The sequence below is a fragment of the Coenobita brevimanus genome, chromosome 39 (assembly GCF_032717465.1).
Source record: "Coenobita brevimanus isolate Jiangsu-jjx chromosome 39, ASM3271746v2, whole genome shotgun sequence".
Lineage (NCBI taxonomy): Eukaryota > Metazoa > Arthropoda > Malacostraca > Decapoda > Coenobitidae > Coenobita > Coenobita brevimanus.
Window position 1 is genome coordinate 14,489,749 of NC_136992.1, and position 17,532 is coordinate 14,507,280.

At 38.8% G+C, this 17,532-nt stretch overlaps 1 protein-coding gene and 1 non-coding gene across 2 annotated transcripts in view; both read right to left on the reverse strand.

Moving 5' to 3' along the window:
• The window catches only part of NELF-B (negative elongation factor B), a 162,362-nt gene that overhangs the window by 34,113 nt on the left and 110,717 nt on the right, over nucleotides 1-17,532 (reverse strand). The gene's annotated exons all lie outside the window — the stretch shown is intronic.
• Nucleotides 12,232-12,350, reverse strand: LOC145396930 (5S ribosomal RNA). The gene has a single exon (XR_013896879.1). It is a non-coding gene; the product is annotated as a 5S ribosomal RNA (ribosomal RNA).

The window sequence follows — 17,532 nt, forward strand, 5'->3', positions numbered from 1 at the left end:
TGCAGTGTCCTCTTGCTGATGCTTCCCCATACGTTGAGTAATCATTTATGTCTATTTTCTCCTGCCCTGATATGCATTTATATAGCACAATCATATCACCTCTTTTCCTTCTCTCCTGTAGTGTTGGTAGATTTAGTTTATTTAGTCTTTCTTCGTAGCTTAGATCCCTTAACCTTGGTACCCATCTTGTAGTGGCCTTTTGAACTTTTTCAATCTTTTCTATGTGTTTTTTGAGATGAGGACTCCAGACTACTGATGCATACTCCAGGGTTGGTCTGATGAATGATGTTATTATCTTTCTTAGCATGTCTTCATTTATGTATGTAAACGCTATTCTCATATTGGCAAGCAGTGTATACATGTTCCGTACCTTCTCACTGATGTGGTCAGCCGGAGATAGTCTGTTATTGACAATCACACCTAGGTCCTTCTCTCTCTCTGATGTGTGTAGGGTTTTATTTCCTAATGTATAATCCCAATCAGGTCTTTTTCCACTTTTACTAAACTTGATTACATGACACTTGTCCACAATGAATACCATTTGCCATGTATTACTCCATTCATAAAGTTTATCTAATTCTTCTTGTAGCTCTTTACAAGAGTCTATGTTAGTAATTCTCCTTTGTATTTTTGCATCATCTGCAAACATATTTAGATAGCTTTCATTTCCAGTGTTACTGTCTATATCATTTATATACACTAAAAACATGATTGGTGCCAGCACTGAGCCCTGTGGTACTCCACTAGTCACTTCTTTCCATGATGAGTAATTTCCCCTTAGTACTGTTCTCATTTTCCTTTTCATGGGAAAATCTTGCATCCAACAATACAGTTTGCCTCGAATTCCTCCTTGATGGTACAGTTTCCATAAAAGTCTTTGGTGTGGTACTGTGTCAAATGCTTTCTTGAAATCTAAATAGATACTGTCCACTCATCCTTCTCTTTCCTGTAATGTGTTTGTTACTCTGTCATAGTAGCTCAACAGATAAGTAACACATGATTTTCCTTTTCTGAAACCAAACTGTCTTTCCATTATCATACTGTGTTCTTCTAGGTGATTTACCCAAGCTTTTCTTATAAGCTTTTCTAATACCTTGCTTACAACACTGGTTAGTGATACTGGTCGGTAGTTAAGTGGATTTTGTCTATTCCCTTTCTTGAATAAGGTAACAATGTTTGCTTTCTTCCAAATATCAGGTAGTTTACCTTGACTCAAGGATTTCTTGAAAATTAAAAATAATGGTTTACTTAACTCCTTTGCACATTCACGTAGCACCCAACATGAAATTTCATCAGGACCATTTGCTTTTCCTTTGTCTAATTTACTTAGCTCCTCCTGTATTACTTTTTCTGATGTTTGTATATCTGGTAGTATGTGTGGGCATGCATGTTGCACATAATCCTTCTCAAAAATTTTTTCCTCTGTAAAAACTGATTGGAAATTATTGTTTAGTGCTTCACAAATATCTTTCTCTTGTGTATAAGTGATTCCCTCGTCCGTAATGGATTGTATTATATCTTTTACTTTGGTTTTGCTTCTGATATAGCTGTAAAATAGCTTAGGTTGATCACTACTTTTATTTATGATATCCTCCTCAAACTGTTTTTGGGTTTCCCTTCTTATTCTTGTATAATCGTTTCTTGCCTGTTTGTAATTATTATATGCCCTTTCACTATTGTGTCTTCTGTATCTATTCCACAACAAATCTCTTTTTTCTTTTGATTTTTTACATTCTGTATTGAACCATTTCTTTATTTTCTTTTCTGCTCTTCGTGCTGTGGGATGTACTTCTGGACTCCTATTTCATAAAGTTCACAGAATTTTCCATATATAGCATTTAAATCTTGTTCTCTAAGCTCCTTTTCCCAAGCAATTTCTAAGAAATACTTCTTTAGGTCATGATATTTTCCCTTTTTATAGTTTAGGCTCTTTTTGTAACTTTCATTGCTATTATCTATGTCATATACAATCCTGAAATTGCAATTTAGTACTGCATGGTCACTTTGGCTGAGTGGAGGGTGATATATTAAATTATCAATATCGTTTTCTTGCCTAGTAAATATGAGCTCTAGCATTGAGGGCACATCGAGTCCTCTTTTTCTGGTACTTTCCCTTACATATTGCGTTAGGAAAAACTCTTGCACAAGATCCAGGAGCTTTTGGTTCCAACAGCTTTCTTGGCTTATTATATCTACAGTATTCCAATTTATATTTGTATTAAAATCTCCAGTTAGTATAATTCTTTTTGATTTCTCTTCCATTTTATGTAGTAATGCTCTTAAACTCTGATTGTACTCTCCACCAGGTCCTCATATTCATCTCTTTCCCATGTGTTTGATCTGGGTGGCATGTACAAATTAGCTACAATTACTTTCCCTTCAGATTTATTTATCTCTACTGCAATCAGTTCTACTTGTGAGGGTATATCTAATTCTATTTCTTTGACTTTTAGATTTTTCTTAGTTAATATTATAATTCCTCCTCCTTTTTTTAAGTTCCTATCTCTTCTTCATTTATTATATTCCTCTAAGATTAGGATGTCATTCGATATCCTTGGTGTTAATTTTGTTTCAGTTAGGCATATTATATGTGGTTCATTATCTCTGACATAATCATTCATCTCTAATAATTTAGATACCATTCCATCCACATTTGAGTACATCAACTTAATCATCTTGTTTATATACTTGTCATAATTTGGTTCTACTACCTTCCTCCTTTTTATTCCCTCCTGTTTATGTACCACTTTCGTACCTGCAATCCAATTACAGTAACCCCTCCAATATCCGGATCAATAGAGCCATAGGCAGGTCCGGATAGTGGTCCTGTCCGGATATTGGGCCCCAGCTTATGGACTAGTACTTACGGACCCTAACTCTGAAAAACACCTATACAACTCCCTCTGGACATGCATAGCACCTATTTAAGACCCAAATCACACCAATAAGGGACATAAAAGACTGAAATAAATGCAAAAGAACCATAAAATGAGGTTTTAGAGGTGAGTTTATACAATATTAAACATTCTGGGTACTTACAAGTCCCTTGGTCTTGGACTGGTTTGAACCGCCAGTTTGCAGTCCACAGTTAATCCTCTGCACTCTAAATTCTAATTTCTTAACACTGCACAACACTGTAAATTCCTGTGTGTTCTAGTGGCAAGGTATTGCAGTTTATTCACTGTTTATTCACAAAAAACAAGCACCTGTGGCTTGCACTGTTATGAGTATCTGCTCTCCATCGGAGTTAAGCTGTGACTGTTGATGTTGGTGGGGTAACAGAGTTGCCAGATCGCAACAGCCACATTACCAATCTCCTCAACTTTCATTGTCAAATATAACTTTTCATTACCAAATTCGTAAAGCTAGCATATATTCTTCACTAATTATATATACAAGTGGAAATACATGTAATCACTCTCCTTATAACTAACACCATGTTGATTATTTTCACACTATGTAGGGTAGCAGATTAATCAGAGAGAGCAAACAATCCACCATCTCCATCCTGTGTATCCTCATACATGTGAAAAATCCATTTGGTAATGCATTATTCTAATGCATTACCAAACGAATTTTTCATTACCAAATTGGCCCACACTTGGTAATGAAAAATACCAAATGGCAACCTGACAGGGGAGGGGGGAGGGGGAGGAAGGAAGGGGTGAAGGGACCATGGTGTAACAGCTGTTTGGCGCCAGGCGGGAATTTCAAATTATGGGAGGGAAAAAAGTCAGATTTTTTTTGAATTTTTTGCAGTTTTTGGCCCATTTTGGGAATATTGGATCCCAGGAGGATTATGTCCGGTTAGTGGGGATGTTCGGATATTGGGCGTTCGGATATTAGAGGGATTACTGTACTTTGTAAAAAAACGTATTCTTCTCCTCCTCTGATCTTCCCTCATTTTTTGTTTTTGCTTCCTCCCTTTTCTCTTTCAGTAATTCCAGTTCCTCTTGTGTTAGACATCTTTTTATCCATACATTTTTGAACTCCTTTTTCCATAAGATTCTTTGTATTTTTTAGCATCTCCTCCACGGTGTTTACACTCTGGAAGGTTACCTTCAGGGGTCTTGACTTGCTTTTATCGTATTTCCCTAACCTTTTGTGTTCCTCTATGTCTTTACTACAGATTTCCTCCGATACTTCTTTCAATATGCCCATTACATTTGCCATCTCCTTTTGTCTCTTGAGATCTTGTTTTTTACTTTTTCCTCTTCTATACCAGTGATTACTATAGATTTGTTGATATCTACTGAATCTCTGACTAAATTAGGATTGTTTTGGATTACTCTTTTCACTTCCTTTTTAATGCTTTTTTCTTCCACCCTTGTTTCCAAGTCTTTTTTTACTTTCACCATTTCAGCATAAGTGGTTTCCACATCATTTTTGTAGCTTTGCACAGCTTCATTCACCTGTGTTATCTTCTCCTCAATATCACTGTTCTGGTCTATCAGACTGCATACTTGCCTAATTGTCTCTGTATCATTTTTGAACTCTTCCATAATACTCTCGTGGTTGACTACTGTACCTGCCATTTCACTAATTTTCCTCCTAAGTGTACCCACTTCAACTGTTAGCTCATTTATGGTTGTGTCTTTCTTGTTGACTTCCTTTCCTAATTTTTCTATTTCTTCCTTTTGCAAGTGCATCTGTTTCTTAATTTCATCAATCTCATTTTGAAAAGTCGTCTCTAACCTGTGTACTCGCTCAGCCAGTTTGTTGTGAGTCTCCACTTCAACCAGTTCTTGGTAGAAATCATCATCCTGCTTTCTACCTTTATCCCTTTTCTTTTCCAAATTTGCATTACTAAAGTATGTGGTCATATTGCAGTACTAAAAGCATATATAGTACTTACTTCCTGGGACACAGATTGTATACTAAGCAACGATCAGCTGATTGTGCGCATTCTTGCGCTACTTTTTTACTTTTCTGTTTGACCAAGTCTTACTTAATACTTCTTCTTTTTTATTAGAACACCATTTAGTCTAACCTTGTACTGAGCTTCACTCACATAAAGATACTTATTTAGGTAGTGCCGCTGACTAAGTTGGCCAGGTATAGAGCGTTGTTGACGTGAGTCTGCTCTCTCTCGGTGTCTCGGTGTGTGTGTATTTACCTATTTGTATTTAGCTATTTGTAGTATACAGGAATTGAGCAATGCTCGTGTTGTCCTGTCTCCATATCCACATTTATCAAGTCTACCTTTACACACATGAATGTTTTTCTCATGCACCATCTCTTTGTCTAAGTTGTTCCAAATATTTAAGTATTTACCTAATATACCTAATTATGATATACACGGAATGTGCTATGCTCGTGGGTTCCCATCGCTGTTTCTCAGTAAGTCAAATTTGGCTTTAAACTCGTTTAAGTTTTTAGACTGGACAATCTCTTTGTCCAGGCTATTCCATAAGTCTATACTTCTGTCAGGAAAGTTATATTTCTTGATATCCTTCAAGCAGCTTGACTTTTTCAACTTCATTCCGTGTCCTCTTTTTGCTCTCTTATCCCATAAAAACAGATATTCTTTGTCAATTTGATCTACTCCCACCATGGTCCTGAACACTGCAATCATGTCTCCCCTCTTTCTCTTTTCCTCTAAGGAAGGCAAATCCAGCTTTTCCAGCCTCTCTCTGTATGACAGGTCTGCCAGACTGGGGACCATCTTGGTTGCTGTTCTTTGTATTCTCTCAATCTTGTTTATATCTTTCTTTCAGTATGGGGACCACACTACCGCTGCATATTCTAACCTGGGGCGGATCATGGCCACTATCAATTTTTTCATCATCTCCTCATCCATATAATGAAATGCTACTCTTATGTTAGTCAAGAGTTTATACGTCTCTCTAACTATCTTGTTAAATGTGTTTTTCAGGTGACAAACTATCTTGGACCAGCACTCCCAAATCTTTCTCTTCTCTCATTTTTGTGATTAATTCATTACCTAACAAATAATTCAGTGATGGCCTCCTGGTACTTTTACACATTTCCAATATTTTACATTTCTTGACATTAAATTTCATTTCCCACGTCCGGCTCCAATCGTGTATAATACTGTACCCAGATCCTCCTGCAGCATTTTACAATCCTCCTCAACCTCTACCTTCCTCAAGATCTTTACATCATCAGCAAATAGACTTGCATAACTGTTCACTCCATCTACCATATCATTTACCTTAATCAGGAACATTACTGGCGCCAACACCGAGCCTTGAGGGACTCCACTTGTTACCTCCCTCCATCCAGACATCTTATCCTTTATTACTGTCCTCATTTGTCTGTCTCTGAAAAAGTCTCTCATCCATTCCAGGAGTTTCCCCTTCAGTCCTCCTATATATTCTAGTTTCCACATTAGTCTCTTATGAGGTACCTTGTCAAAGGCCTTTTCTAAGTACACACAATCCACTCAACCATCTGTCTCTTGTACCGCGTCAATCGCTCTTGAGTAAAAGCTCAACATGACCTTCCACTTCTGAATCCAAATTGACATTCAGCCAAAATATTCATCTCTTCTAGATATGTTATCCATCTGTCTTTCAAGATTTTCTCGCACAATTTTGCGACCATGCTGGTTAGAGACACTGGTCTATAATTCAGGGGTTCTGCCCTGTTTCCTCCCTTATAAATTGGTACCACATTTGCCCTCTTCCATTCTTGTGGCACTTTCCCCTCTTCCAGAGATCACGCGATTAAACTGTGAATTTTATCCACCAGTTGTTCTCTGCATTCCTTCAGTACCCAGTTAGAAATTTCATCAGGCCCTGGGGCTTTCCTTACATCTTGAGTTTCCAATAATTTATACACTTCCTGTACCTCCACTTTTATATCTTTTATTACTGGTACATTTCTATATATATGCAGGAGTAGGTGAGAATGAGAGGGCAAAGGAAAGAGTATGCATAGTTGTGAGTAAAGATGGAAGAAGAGCATAAGACAGTATGGATCAGTTGGGTCAAGGATTGTGTGGGTAAAGTTGAAAGTTGGAATACAAATGTGGGTGATTGTGTGTGTGTATGCGCCAACACAAGATCGTGCTAGCAGAGTGAGAGAAGAGTTCTGGACAAATGTGGAAGTGTGCATGGAAAAGTTTGGAAGGAATGAGAGAGTGTTTTTGATCGGTGATATGAATGGTAAAGTAGGGAATGTGAAGGTGGATGGAATAGTTGGTGAGTGGGGTGTGCCTACTGAGACAGATGAGAATGGCAGTGCGTTAGTGGACATTTGTCCTGGGAGGGGGTTGGTGATAGCCAATACCCTCTTCAGGCATAAAATGATCCACAGATATACATGGCGAGTGATGAGAAGGGTGGGTGGTGAACTGAATGAAAGGAGGGGGATGATTGATTAAGTGTGTGTGGATGAAAGGATGTGAAGATGTGTAATGGATGGAAGAGCTTATAGAGGCTGGGGGAGTGGACTTTCTGACCACTACTTGGTGGTGGCTAGAATTAGGATCCAAGTAAGATGGAGGAATAGAAGAAGGGAAAGACGAGAGGAAGGAGTAGTTGCAAGGAGAGTTGAAAGGTTACAAGAGGATGAGAAAAAGGCAGAGTATAAGAGAGAAGTGGAGGAACGATTGGGCAAATATGAATTGGAGCAGATGGGGGACGTGGAAGGTGTGTGCAGGTTATTTACAGAAGAAATATGTGCAGCATGTGATGTGGTGTGTGGGAGGAAGAGAAGACGGAGGGGGGTGCAAGGAACAGCGTGGTGGAATGAAGAGGTGAGACAGGCTGTGGCACAAAAGAAGAAAGCATACAATGAATGGATGAGAAATAGGGGCGTGGAAAAAGTTGAGAGGCGGAAGAGAGAGTTATATGTAGAAAGAAAGAGCAGGTGAAAAGATTAGTAAGAGAGAGTAAGAAGAGAGTGGATGAGGAATTTGGAAGGAATTTGAGTGTAAAGTGGAGGGACTGTAAGAAAATGTTCTGGAAAGAGGTGAAGAGAGTAAGACAGGGTGGAAGTGAGGTTAGCAGGGGAGTGAAAGATAAAAATGGTAGATTACTAGTGGAGAAGGGAGAAAAAGTGAGCAGATGGAGAGAACACTATAAGGAATTGTTGAACATAGGCGATGGAAGTAATGCGAGTATAAGTGGCTGGGGAATGGCTGGGAGAAGGAGGGAGGTGAGAAGACAGGAAGAAATCAGTAGGATAGAAGTTGTGGAAGCAATAAAGAAAGTTAAATTGGAGAAAGCCCCAGGAATTGATGGAGTGTGTGGTGCAATGATGAAGCATGGGTGAGAGATAGTAGTAGAATGGATGTGGAAGATGTGCAGATTGGCCTGGGAGGAAGGTAGAGTCCCGGAGGATTGGAAGTCAGGTATAATTATTCCCTTGTACAAAGGAAAAGGGGAAAAAGAAGTGTGTGGTAATCATAGGGGCATTTGTCTTCTTAGTATAATAGGAAAAGTGTATGGTAGGAAACTTATTGACAGAGTTAGAGAAAGAACAGAGGAATTAGTTGGAGAAGAACAGGGAGGCTTTAGGAAGGGAAGAGGTTGTGTAGATCAGATATTCATTCTTAGATCTTTAGTGGAAAAGTTTCTAGAGAAGGGAAAGAAGTTGTATGCGGATTTCATGGATTTGGAGAAAGCATATGACAGGGTGGATAGACAAGGATTGTGGAAAGTATTAAGAATATATGGAGCAGATGGGAAGTTGTTGAATGCTGTGAAGAGTATGTATGATGGTGCTAAGGCTGCAGTGCATGTGGATGGTGAACTAAGTGAATTTTTCTCTTTGAATCTTTGAAGGTTGGGTTGAAACAGGGATGTGTCATGTCTCCATGGTTGTTCAATCTGTATATGGATGGGGTAATAAAAGAGGTACAAGGTAGGGTAGTGGATGTTGGAGTAGCCCTGGTGAGAGAGGGTAGTGTCTGGAAACTCCCTGTACTGTTGCTTGCAGATGATACTGTGTTGTTGAGTGAAGACAAAGTGGAGCTGCAAGGCTTGGTGGATGAGTTTGGGTGTGTGTGTAAGAAACGGAATCTAAAGGTGAATGTAGGGAAGAGTAAAGTGATGGTCTTTGAGAGAGGTGAAGTCAGTGGATGTACAGCGAGGTTGGATGGTGAGGAATTGGAAAATGTGAGTACGTTTAAGTACTTGGGTAGTGTGATGGGTAAGGATGGAGGTTTGGAGGGTGAAGTGCTTGAAAGGGTACGGCAGGGAAGAAAGGTTGCTGGTTCTCTGAAAGCAGTGATAGGAAACAGGGAAGTGAGCATGGAAGTGAAAAAGTTACTACATGACAGTATTGTGATACCAACTCTAACGTATGGAAGTGAAGCTTGGACATTGTTGGAAGGACACAAGTCAAGAGTGAGAGCAGTGGAAATGAGTTATTTAAGAGGAGCCTGTGGAGTCACATGGAGAGACAGGCTGATGAATGAGGATATAAAGGAGCATTGTGGTGTGGATGTGGATGTGATAGGAAGCGTTATGAGGAACACACTGAGGTGGTTTGGCCATGTGGAGAGGATGGAGGGTGAAAGGCTGACGAAGAGAGTGTATGTAAGTGAGGTGGAGGAGGGAAGAGGGAGGGGGAGGCCGAGGATGAGATGGAGGGATGGAGTGGAGAGGTATATGAGAGAGGGGGGTGTGAGTTGGAAGCAGGGCAGTGAAATGTCGGGGGACAGGGCGACGTGGAGGCGATTTGTTTGTGGTCACCCCAAATGGGATTGAGGCGTCTGGCAATAGATAGATAGATAGACATTTCTAAGCACTCCCTCCCCTTCCACAAACTCTTTTTCATTAGTGAAAACCGACTGGAAACATTTGTTCATTATTTCAGCTTGCATTGCTTCATGTTTATAGACTTCACCTTTTACTTTCAGTTTGGTGATTCCTTCCTTTTGTTTCAGTTTGCCATTGACAAATCTATAAAACAGTTTGGGTTCATCCTTACATTTGTCTATTGTACCTTTTTCAAAATTCCTCTCTTCTTCTCTATGTACTCTTGTGTATTCATTTCTAGTTCTTTTATATTCTTCCTTTGTTCTGTTGTTACCTCTCTTTCTCCAATTGTTCCACGCCTTATCTCTCTCTTTTTTTGCTATCATACACCTTCTATTAAACCACTCCTTTTTCCTGTTTTCTTTCCCTCTTACTCTTGGTACAAATTTTTCCACTCCCAAATTATAGAGGTCTAGAAAGATATCCCACTTCTTCTGTATCTCTCTTGTTTCTCTGAATTTTCTCCAATCTGCATTTTCAAAAAAATATCTATCTATCTATCTATCTATAGCCCGACGCCCTAATCCCGCAAAGGGTGGCCGCAGACAAAACGCCTCCAAGTCACTCTGTCACCCACCATTTGACTTCCCTCCCCCCAACTCACCCCCCCCTCCCTCATATACCTCTTAACTCCATCCCTCCACCTCATCCTTGGTCTCAATCCTGTAAAATTAGCTTTCCCAAAGTTGTATCTTCTCTGTCTATGAAGCTCGTCTCTTGGCTCGACGTTCCCTATTATCATCTGGAACTCAATGACCACATGATCACTTTTTCCTATACGACAGAAAATATTTCAATGATTCTATTACATCAGGTTCTTTAGTAAACAGTAAATCTAACCTTGCTGGTGTGTCCTCACCTCAGAACCATGTCTCTTCTTTGACCCATTGCGTCATCACATTATTCATTATTATATTTAATATTATAGTGCCCCACGAATCCTCGCTGCCTCCTGAGTCCCATTCCTCCCAGTTCACCTCTTTACAGTTAAAGTCACCCACCAAAATTAAATTGTTGCTTTTCTCAATTATTTTTTGCGAATAACTAGCCATATCTGACAACATCTGCTGGTATTCGTCATCATTCCATGCTCTCGTCTTAGGGGGAACATACACTACCGCCATATCACTCTTAACATTCTCTCCAGTTTCTAATTTCATATATATCACTTTAGCCCTGCCTTCTCCCATTTCCACGGTATCTACATTTATATTGTTCTTCACTGCTATCATCACGCCTCCTCCTGTTTTTTCTTTTCTGTCTTTTCTCCACAGTTTGTATTTACCATCTCCCAAATGAACATCAATATCTTCTCTTAATTTGGTCTCTACAAAGCACATGACATCAGGTTCATGTTCTCTCAAGAAATTGTTAATTTCGATCCTTGTCGATATGAAACCATCAACATTAGTATATACCACCTTCAAATTATTCTTGATGTTTTTTATACCATCTTCTCTCCTTCTCTCTGTCGGTACCACTTCCTCAATTTCTGATGTTTCATAGCCATCCCCCTTAGTTTCCTTCATCTATTTCCTTACATACCATTTCCTTACTTTCATATCCATCACTCTCCAAATAAAAGTATTACATTCTTCCTCTGTCCTCTTATCATTTTTTTCCTTTACTTGTTCCTTCAATGATTTTAAAACTTCCCTTTCTTCTTCATTCAAATCTTTTCTTATTGTAGTATTTTCCATCCCTGCCTCTTTGCTTAATTTCCAGGACACTTTAGGTATATCATTTACTACACTTGCTGATGACAGCTTGACTCTCATTGGTCTTGTTTCCCATTTCTTATAAGGCCCTATCCTCCTTACTTCCTCAATTTTTTTTACCCACTAGTCTCCTTTGGGATCAATCCTGCCTAATATTCCTCTCACCAGGTTCGTGTCTCTCTCGAGTCTCACGGATCTAACCTTTTCTTCCTCCTCCTCCCTGTTTCCAAATATTACCACACATCTGTTCCTTTCTACAGTTTCTCTCACTATTTTCTCTTTTTTCTTCAGTACAGTATTTTCATTACATTTTCTTCCAATTTTTTTCTTGTTCATTTCCCTTTCTTCCTGGATGATTTCTCTTAAGCTGACCACTTCTTTCTGTTCTTCTTCTACGTGTGCCCACTTTGCCTTATGCTCTTCTAATACACTGCTCACCTTCTCCGTTTTATTAGTACTCTCTTCTAGTTTTCTCCTCAATTCGATATTTTCACGCTTCAAATTTCTGATCTCATTCGCCGTCTCATTGGACTGGATCAGATTCTGTATAGTAATCTCCATGTTTTCAGACACATCCTTTAGCACTAGATTCTCCACTTTCTTTTCAAGTTCACTAATCCTCATAATCAATGTTTTAACCAGATCCATGACATTAGTTCATTCATTCATTCATTGCCAGACGCCACGTATCCCAAACGGGGTGGCCAAGGGCTTAGAGTTAATTGTTTTACAAGGAGGGGCACTAATCCTCCACCAACCCCACTTCACACGTAGGGAGAACGAGCCAACAGCATCTGGTGTTCCCAGGCGGTCACCCATCCAAGTACTAACCAGACCCAACGTTGCTTAACTTCGCTGATCGCACGGGAAGCGGTGTACTCAACGTGGTATGGCCGTTGGCTATTTCTATCAAATCCTGGAAATTCGAGTCCCTCAATGTATACATTATCGGCCATGTTTGACGTTGGTTACAGTGTGTGTATGTGTATGTGTGTGTGTGTGTATGTGTGTGTGTGTGTATGTGTGTGTGTGTGTATGTGTGTATTTACCTATTTGTAGTATACAGGAACTGAGGTAAGCTCGTATTGTCTTGTCTCCATATCTACATTTATCTAATCTAGTTTTAAACACATGAATGTTCTTTGCCTGCACCACTTCTTCGTCTAAGTCACTCCAAATGCTTATGCTTCTATTCGGGAAACTGAACCTTTTAAGATTATTAGGACATCTACTTTTCCTCTACTTGAAGTCATGACCTCTTGTTCTTCCATCATCCAACACAAAAAGATCCTCTCTATCCACCCTTTCCAATTCTCTTACATTTCTAAGTATCGTGATCAAGTCACCTCTTTCCCTTCTCTCACGCAGTGCTGGTAACACTGCGTGGCGTGGCTCAATTGGTAGAGAGGTGGGCTGCCGTTCTAACGGACCCAGGTTCAAATCCCCGCTGGGGCAGGGAACAGTTTAAGGATTTGAATTTCATTAAATCAGGCTTTACTGATCTACCAGAAGACCCGCTGACATGTCGTAAAAATACCCCCACTAATACCACTACACCAGTCCTGTATTAGACAGCCTTAGCATGTATTCAAGATGGACGGTGGGTGTTAGCGCCGAAGTGGTGACATGTAGAGGTGTATGGTGAGTAGGAGGACTGCTGGACCTTGATAGCAGGCTGTGAAGCCTCTGCCCAGAGTCGAACACATTAAAAAAAAAATAAAAAAAAAAATAAAAAAATATAAAAAAAAAGTTTTTCCAATCTCTCCTTGTAGGTGAGTTCCCTTAAGCATGGTATCATCCTCGCTGCCATCCGTTGAACCCTCTCTAGTTTATCAATATGCTTCTATGAGGTGACCATACCACAGCACCATACTCTAGCCTTGGTCTTATCATGGTCACTATCAACTCCCTCAGCATTTCCTCGTCCATATAATCAAAAGCCACTCTCATGTTGGTCAGTAATCCATAAGTTCCTCGTATGATTTTGTTTATAGGCTGTTCTGGTGACAAGTCATCCTGATTAATCACTCCCAAGTCTTTCTCATCTTAATTATCTCATTGCTCATTTTATATGTCCAGTGCAGTCTTTTTTCACTCATTCCCATTTCTAATACATGACACTTCTTGGCATTAAAATCCATTTTCCAAGTCTGGCTCCAGCTGTGGAGTTTGTCCATGTCCTCCTGCAGTTTTTTAAAACTATCAGTACCTTTACTATGTTTCATGATTTTAGAATCATCTGCGAACATACTCATGTAACTATTTAAACCCTCTGGCAAATCATTTACATAGAAACATTACTGGGGCTAAGACAGAGCCCTGGGGTACTCCATTAGTCACATTTCTCCACTGTGAAACCTTATCTCTCATAACTGTTCTCATCCGCCTTCCTATCAAGTAATCTCCCATCCACTTTAATAGTTTCCCATGCACCCCTCCAAAGGTCTTCAACTTCCACAGCAGTCTCCTATAAGGCACTCTATCAAATGCTTTCTTGAGATCAAGATAGACACAATCTGCCCAACCCTCTCTCTCTTGTATGACATCTATTACCCTACTGTAGAAACTTAATAGGTTAGTAACAGATGATCTTCTTTCCCTAAAACCAAACTGTCTTGGTGTTATCACTTCATTTTCTTCCAAATACTTTATCCATCTTCTAATAATTTTCTCACAAATTTTACAAACAATATTAGTAAGTGATACAGGTCTATAACTGGGTGGATCTTCCCTGTCTCCTCCCTTGAAGATTGGCACAATACTTGCCCTTTTCCAATCTTTAGGTAACTGTCCATTTTCCGGCGAAGTCTTGATGAAGACATAAACAGGCCACACTAACTGGTCAGCACATTCCTTCAGGATCCATTCAGCCACACCATCTGGTCCCATTGCTTTTCTTACATCCAAATCCCTCATCAGCTGCAGCACCTCATTCACGTCAACAGTAATTTCTGCCATTCCCATCATCATGGGTTCTATTTCAGGTTCCCTAAATTCCTCTTCCAACACAAAGACTGACTGCAGCTTGATATTCATTATTTCACACAATTCTTCTTTTTCGTAAGTTTCATCTCCATCCCTCAATTGTATTATACTGTCCTTAACTTTCATTTTACCATTTACAAACCTATTAAATAATTTTGGCTCTTTTTTTTACATTTAGTTACAATATCTTTTTCATCTTTCCTTTCTTTTTCTCTCCGCATCCTTGCATATTCATTTCTTACCTACTTGTACTCCTCCCAAGCCCTTTCACTATACCTTCTTCTCACTTTGTTGTTAAACCATTCATTCTGCCTTTCCATAGCTGAGAAAAATTTTGGAACATATTTACTAACTCCTGTTTTATACACTTCTATCAGAAACTCATATTTCTCGTCAACATTTGTGATCATATTCATTTTACTCCAGTCTACATTTTGGAAAAAGTTCCTCAGGGATGCAAAGTCTGCCTTCCCATAATTGTATCTATTTTCTCTGTGGTTTTCATCTCTCTCTACATCCCTTACTCTCACCATTCCATCTCAATAACCAGATGATCACTTTTACCAAAGGGGCATTGGTAGATTATGTTCCTCACATAATTCGGGTCCTTTGTGAATACTAAGTCAAGCCTTGATGGTTCATCATCATCCCTGATTCTTGTATTTTATTTAATTACTTGGGTTAACATGTTCTCCATCACCAATTCCATTAATTTATTTCCCCATGATTCCTCATTGCTCCCAGCATCCATACTTTTCCAGTCAACTTCTCTACAATTGAAATCTCCCATTATTATTATTATATTTCTTTGTTCAATTATCATCTTTAGTTTAATAATGGATTCTCTTATTAACTGTGTGTGTGTTCTTACCTAATTGTATCTTTAAAGGAATGAGTCAAGCTCATACTGTCCCGTGTCTTAAACCATATTTATCGTACATATCCTTAAATTTGTGAATTGTTTTGGCACACACTATTTCATTCGGTAGTGCATTCCACTGATCAATTGCTCTGTTTGGGAAACTGAATTTCCTTACGTCTTTATCACCTCTCTTCTTATGCAGTTTTTTGCAGTGTCCTCTTGCTGATGCTTCCCCATATGTTAAGTAATCATTTATGTCTATTTTCTCCTTCCCTGATATGCATTTATATAGCATTATCATGTCACCTCTTTTCCTTCTCTCTTGTAGTGTTGGTAGATTCAGTTTATTTAGTCCTTCTTCACAGCTTAGATCCCTTAAGCTTGGTATCCATCTTGTAGCGGCCCTCTGAACTTTTTCAATCTTGTCTATGTGTTTTTTGAGATGAGGACTCCAGACTACTGATGCATACTCCAGGGTTGGTCTGATGAATGATGTTATTATCCTTCTCAGCATGTCTTCATTTATGCATATGAATGCTATTCTCATATTTGCAAGCAGTGTATACATGTTCCGTACCTTCTCACTGATGTGGTCAGCCAGAGAGAGTCTGTTATTGATAATCACTCCTAGGTCCTTCTCTCTTTCTGATGTGTGTAGGGTTTTACTCGTATTTCCTAACGTATAATCCCAATCAGGTCTGTTTCCACTTTTACCAAACTTGATTACATGACACTTGTCCACATTGAATTCCATTTGCTATGTACTGGGGCTAAGATGCGAATGACTGTGTTTGAATGGATGAGTAAATGGGGAGTGTGTCGTCCTGTTTCAGCTACCTCCCTTTCCATGGGGGAAGCAGCCTAGGTATATAGATAGATAGATGTATTACTCCATTCATGAAGTTTATTTAAATTCTTCTTGTAGCTCTTTACAAGAGTCTGTGTTAGTAATTCTCCTTTGTATTTTTGCATTATCTGCAAACATATTTAGATAGCTTTCACTTCCAGTGTTACCATCTATATCATTTATATACATTAAAAACATGATTGGAGCCAGCACTGAGCCCTGTGGTACTCCACTAGTCACTTCTTTCCATGATGAGTAGTTTCCCCTTAGTACTGTTCTCATTTCTCTTTTTATGAGAAAATCTTGCATCCAACAAAACAGTTTGCCTCGAATTCCTCCTTGATGGTACAGTTGCCATAAAAGTCTTTGGTGTGGTACTGTGTCAAATGCTTTCTTGAAATCTAAATAGATACTGTCCACCCATCCTTCCCTTTCCTGTATTGTGTTTGTTACTCTGTCATAGTAGCTCAACAGATTAGTAACACATGATTTTCCTTTTCTGAAGCCAAACTGTCTTTCTGTTATCATATTGTGTTCTTCTAGGTGATTTACCCAAGCTTTTCTTATAAGCTTTTCTAATACCTTGCTTACAACACTAGTCAGTGATACTGGTTGGTAGTTGAGTGGATTTTGCCTATTCCCTTTCTTGAATAAGGGGACAATGTTTTCTTTCTTCCAAATATCAGGTAGTTTACCTTGACTCAAGGATTTCTTGAAATCAAAAATAATGGTTTACTTAACTCCTTTGCACATTCACACCCAACATGAAATTTCATCAGGACCATTTGCTTTTCCTCTGTCTAATTTACTTAACTCCTCCTATATTACTTTTTCTGATATTTGTATATCTGGTAGTATGTGTGGGCATGCATGTTCCACAGAGTCCCTCTCAAAATTTTTTTCTTCTGTAAAAACTAATTGGAAATTCTTATTTAGTGCTTCACAAATATCTTTCTCTTGTGTATAGGTGATTCCCTCGTCCGTAATGGATTGTATTATATCTTTTACTTTAGTTTTGCTTCTGATGTAGCTGTAAAATAGCTTCGGTTGATCACTACTTTTATTTATGATGTCCTCCTCAAACTGTTTCTGGGCTTCCCTCCTTATTCTTGTATAATTGTTTCTTGCCTGTTTGTAATTATTATATACCCTTTCACTATTGTGTCTTCTATATCTATTCCACAACAAATCTCTTCTTTCTTTTGATTTTTTACATTCTGTATTGAACCATTTCTGTATTTTCTTATCTGCTTCTTTGTGCTGTGGGATGTACTTCTGGACTCCTATTACATAACATTCACAGAATTTTTTATATACAGCATTTAAATCTTGTCCTCTAAGCTCATTTTCCCAATCAACTTCTAAGAAAAACTTCTTTAAGTCATGATA